This window comes from Trachypithecus francoisi, unplaced genomic scaffold (genome assembly GCF_009764315.1).
Source record: "Trachypithecus francoisi isolate TF-2019V2 unplaced genomic scaffold, Tfra_2.0 Lachesis_group11, whole genome shotgun sequence".
Lineage (NCBI taxonomy): Eukaryota > Metazoa > Chordata > Mammalia > Primates > Cercopithecidae > Trachypithecus > Trachypithecus francoisi.
In genome coordinates this window covers 6,769,578-6,775,120 of record NW_022681456.1, presented here as the reverse complement: position 1 = coordinate 6,775,120, position 5,543 = coordinate 6,769,578, and the positions used below count along the sequence as shown (strand labels likewise).

The 5,543-nt window shown below is 49.2% G+C and overlaps 1 long non-coding RNA gene across 1 annotated transcript; it reads left to right on the top strand.

Moving 5' to 3' along the window:
- The first annotated feature begins 248 nt into the window (after positions 1 to 248).
- Positions 249 to 1,869, top strand: LOC117090947. Its single transcript, XR_004440165.1, has 2 exons — positions 249 to 384; positions 898 to 1,869. It is a non-coding gene; the product is annotated as an uncharacterized LOC117090947 (long non-coding RNA).
- The last annotated feature ends 3,674 nt before the right edge of the window (positions 1,870 to 5,543 follow it).

Genomic DNA, 5,543 nt, shown 5'->3' with positions numbered 1-5,543 from the left:
TACTGAAGTCAGAATTTCACTTATTGCGAGATTGGAATGCGAGCCAGCTACTGAACCATATGTGTGCCTAGGGGCCATTTTGAGACAATTTGCTGAATATTAAAAGTACAACTGATAATGTTTCTCTCCACATCCACAATAGCGCTTAGAGGAAGCATCTGGGATTAAGCCATCTCACATCTGTCTCATCACATTCATTCAAATGTGATGGGCCCAACTGGCCTACGGTCATGGCTGTGTATCACCATGGGAGGAAATTAAATCAGAATTTGGCTCAGGAGAGAGATGAAGAGAATATGCACATAGATAATTGGCTCAGATAACATTCTGTTTCTAGAAGTCACAAAGAGTGGAAATTGGAATATGTAAATTAAAGAAAACCAGGTAAGGGTTCACATGAAACCCAACCACACACCCTGTAGACCCTGCTTCTTTTCCACCATTCGATGGGGCCATACTCATTTTACTTCACATGTCAGACACTTCTTATTCTCCCTACTGTGCCTGTGAGCAGTTGGAGTTTGAGTTTTTCAGTCAGTAAGGTTTGCTTTTTATTCAAGAGCTGCTGCTAAAAAAAAAAATCAGGTCTAGTCAAGAATATAGAAAAGTGAAATTATGCATATTTTCCTGGGGAATATAGTAGATGTTCTCATAGTCTTATGTAAAAAAAAAAAAAAAATGAAGGTAAGACTCCAGCTTCCTCTCTTCTGTCTTTCTGGCCTCATTTTAGGCTAATATTTTCTTTTGCAACCATGTAACAAATTATTACATATGGAAGCTGCAAAACTGAAGGTTCTGTAAAACGTTAAAGCCAGAGAACTTATGACTCCTCCATATAGGGAGAAAGATGGAAGAATATCAGGCTGTTTTTAATATTAGGCACCTGGTATTTTTCAGTCCTTAAGATCAAGTCCACAATGGAAGAACATTCATTTGGTACAAGTTGATGATGGAGTAAGCCCAAGGAGTAATGTCAACACTGGGGTTCACCTGAGAACATGGACACGACTGATGAGGGTTTAGGAGATGCTCATATGAGATCTTTGTATGTTCCCTGGATCCTAGTTCTGCCTTCCCACCAGAGAGGATGTAATTCAGCCGAGATGTCCCAGGGTCAGCTCTGCTCATATCTGCTCCGCACCGAAGCCAATAATCTGAGAAACCTAAGAGGTGTTTAATGCAGTTACGAAAGTGAGGAATGGAGACCATAAATTCCTTTTCATGTAGCAGAGTATATATGTGATACTCATACTGTGGTATTTGGGGCATAAACAAGAGTAGATGAAGGAATGTGAAGGTACTCCAAACCTTGACTTTTATCTCTATAAAAATGGCATAAGGACGGCACACACCTGGTTGTTATGACTGTGCTCTTTTCAGATTTACTACCTGCCTTTCTACTGGTTTTTCTGTGCCACAGGTCTTGACTCCTGTAGGCTAAATTTCTCAGCCCCTTCTCCTCACTGATATATGGGAAGGTTTGACCAAAGGTGGGCAACTGGTGGGGAGAAGGATAAGGGAATTCAGGGGATGGCTGAGCCCATTGTCTACTTTAGACAGTGCTGCTGTCGTCACTGGCTCTGTCTTCTCTGTTTCCATCTCCCATCAGATGGTTCTTCCCTCTATGGGACTAGTCTTACCTTGACACTTTCCAGTTGGATTCCCATTCTGGGGATGTTCCCTCCTCCAGGGATCTAAGTCCTTCCCATTGTCTTCGGCTCCTGGGCTCAGCTCCTAGAGCCATCTTTTCCCATTGTCCCTGTGGTGCTAGGGCTTTCAGTGGTTAGTAACGTCTGTGTTGTAACATCTTGCCTGAATTTCAGCTCTCTGTAACCAGTTCCCTAAACAAAATTCCCCTCATTTACCTACTGTTTGGACGAACGGAGGCAAGATGGTGCACTTCCGGGTTCTTCATCCCCCCCCAACTTTTCCCGCGCGCGCGAAAATGCAGCCGACGCCTGGGAAGGTGCAGACCAACTGGGCATGCACCAGGTGACGTCAATCTGAAGAGACCAAGATTTACCTGGTCGCACCTGCGGAACGCCCCCGGACATGCCCGTGCCCCGCCTATCGCCCTCCCACTCCCAGAAAAGCCGCTCCGGACCAGTTCCATGCGCGGACTTCCCAGCTTCCCCACTGCGGTCGGGACTGTCGGAATTCCGTCCGAGAGCAGCATGGAGAACTCTGTGGGCCTCACTTGCCGGAGGCCAACAGACCTCTCCTTACCCACCTTCTTCCCCTGAAGCTAGGTGACCAAAATAAACTTGCAGTTTTGCTCCTACCCTTGCCTAGTCGCTGGTTCTTTTGTGCCCGCTCTGGTGGTCTTAGAAAAACAAGTCAGTTGGTGCCGAACCCGGGAGGAGACCCCTCCTCGGGGCCCCCAGGGCCTGGGGAGCCTCCTCCTCCTCCTCGCTCCACGCCGCAGACGGACCAGGACTTGAGACCCGCTTCCCTCACTCTCACGGCCTCTCTGGGGTAAGTGTCCTTGTCTCCTCTTTACCTCCCTCGGCCAGAAATCCTGCGCAGGTCCGGGGTCCATTTGGAGCCACCAAGTGGCTCGGGAGACTCGTTCAGGACAGAGACGTCCGCCTGAAGGTAATCTCCACTTAGGCTTCAAGAGCCTCTCGTCTGTCTCTGCTGGTTCCAAAGGACGCTTTGAAGCCAGGCAGGGATCCATTCCCATGTCCATTGGGTCCATTGTGTCGGTAAGGAGGAAACAAATGGGAAACCCCCAGTCCAAATTTCCAAAGAGCACCCCCTTGGGGTGCCTCCTAGCCAATTTAAAAACCTTACAGCTTGAACAAGACCTTAGATGGAAGCGGTTAATTTTCCTTTCCACTGTGGCGTGATCGACCTCAGCAATTTCTGCCAGCGGTTAGGCAAGTGGTCTGAAATTACGTACATACAAGGCTTTTGGGCCTTACGCTCTCGTCCCGACCTGTGTAGCCGGTGCTCTTCGGCCCAAGTTATGCTAGCCAAGGACGCCGGCTCACAGGAACCCGAAAAAGAGGAGTCTTCATTCCTTTCTGTTCAGCCGGAGGATCTAGGGTTTCCCTCACTTCCGCCCTATACTTCTCCTCCCTCCACCCGGACTCCTCCTTCCTCTTCCTTACCTACTAGTAATCCACTCAGTCCTGTGCTTCCTTCGGGGCACCCAACTGGCTGTCTTGAGTCTCCTGTCTCTGCACACACCCGCTCTAAGTGCCCTGCTGATGCCTCCACTCCTGCCCCACACCCTCCTACAGTGTTAGCGCCTTTGTGAGAGGTGGCTGGGGCGGAGGGGGTAGTCAGAGTACATGTCCCTTTTTCATTGGCCGATCTTTCCAAAATTGAAAAGCGTTTAGGGGATTTCTCAGCTAATCCCACCGTTTACATAAAGGAATTTAGATATCTTTGTCAGGCTTATGACTTAACTTGGCATGACCTCCAGGTTATCCTAACCTCCACCCTAAACCCTGAGGAGCAAGAGCGCATCCTAGTGGCCGCCAGGCAGCACGCCAACCAACTACATTTAACTGATGCCACCATCCCACTAGGGGAGCAAGCAGTCCCCTCGGCAGACCCAGACTGGAACTACCAAGCAAACCAGCCTGGGCGCCGTAGGCGAGACATAATGGTTCAGTGTTTGTTGGCTGGTATGCAAACAGCCTCAAACAAAACTGTGAATTTTAACAAAATAAAAGAAATTATACAAAATCCAGAAGAAAATCCAGCCGCATTCTTAAATAGGCTGACTGAGGTTCTAACCCAATATACCCGGTTAGATCCGGCCTCCCCCACAGGGACCACCATTTTGGCGTCTTATTTCATTTCTCAATCAGCTCCTGACATTCGTAAGAAACTTCAAAAGGTAGAGGATGGTCCTCAGGCACCAATACAAGATCTGGTTAAATTAGCCTTTAAGGTCTATAACTCCAGAGAGGAGACGGCTGAGGCAGTGCGACAGGCACGCCTCAAACAGAAGGCCCAACTCCTAGCAGCGGCTTTACGGCCCAATTGTAACCCCAGACCAGAGAGTACACACTCCGCAGACTCCAAGGCTACAAAAGGAGCCTGCTATAAGTGCGGCAAGGCAGGACACTATGCCAACAGGTGTCCGCAAGGTCCCCGAGCCCCAACGCAGCCTTGCTATAAGTGCAAGGCGTCAGGACATTGGGCCAATGGATGTCCTAAGCCTCGTCCACCAGCAACCCCCTGCCCTGCTTGCCAGCAGGGAGGACACTGGAAGTCTGATTGCCCCACCTGAGAACAGGTGCTGCGTCTCCACGTGACCCCCTTCCCAGGATCCTGGGAGCTCCTTCCAGCTCCTACATCTGGATGACAACGACAACTGAAGGTGCCGAGACTCGGGGACCCCCATCACCCTCGCCGAGCCGCGGGTAACTCTCCTGGTAGGGGTAAGACAATTAATTTTTTAATAGATAGCGGGGCTACCTATTCTGTTTTGCCGTCCTTCTCTGGACCTAGCCTTCCATCCGATATCTCTGTAGTAGGAGTAGACGGAAAGCCATCCACCCCACGAAAAACTCCACTCCTCAGTTGCTGCCTGGCCAACAACTACTTTGCGCACTCGTTCCTCATTATACCCTCCAACAAATACCTTCCCTGCCAGCCCCTTTGGCGAACTACCTCCCATATCTCACTCTTCTCAGACAACTCCTAAGACAACACGCTGAGTTAACACACCCTCCTCCAACAGACGCCTACAACCCACATCTCTCCCTCAGTCCTGGAGACCAAGTATACATAAAAGATATCCAAGCCAAAGACTTACAGCCCAGGTGGAAAGGCCCATACATTGTCCTCCTGTCTACACATACAGCAGCAAAACTCCTAGGACACACGCATTGGATTCATATCTCCCAGCTAAAGAGGGCCCCCACCGGGAACAATCAGTGGACATCAGTTCAACTTTCCCCACTCGCCTCAAACTTACAAAACTTTCTTAACTAGTTCATGCTCCCTGACCCCTGGCGCTTAGCTCGCTTTCTCACCATCTTCTACATAAACCTATCAGACTTTCAATACATAACCCCAGACCCATATCTACCTCCAGACAATAGTCCAGAGCAGTGGTTCTCCCATCTCCTAACCTTCATTGAACATCTCCAGTGGCAAGGGACACTCCGTGACTACACGAAAATGAAGTCTCATTTTATACTTATATTGCTGTTTCACTCATACACTCAGACCTTTGCTAGTCCGCCTACTGTATGGCAATTTTTTTCTCATCACTGAAACTTGGCCACAAGACAGCCGAACACACTCAGTAGTACATAGCTCTGCCAGTTGCCTTCCTTAAGGCTATCAAACTTCTCTCCACACAATAGAGACCCCTTTCTCATGGCTCGCACTTATCTGCCAAAGGCTAGACTTAACCTACACTGTGAATATAACCAATCTCTCCCACTGCTTCCTCTGTGAGGCTTTAGAAGGCCCCCACCTAGTGGCAGCCCCCTGCCCATGGCCTTCAACACAACTGGTCAAACATCCCACAATTCACTTACACTCCAGGCGCCACTATACCAGAAATCCAAACTGCC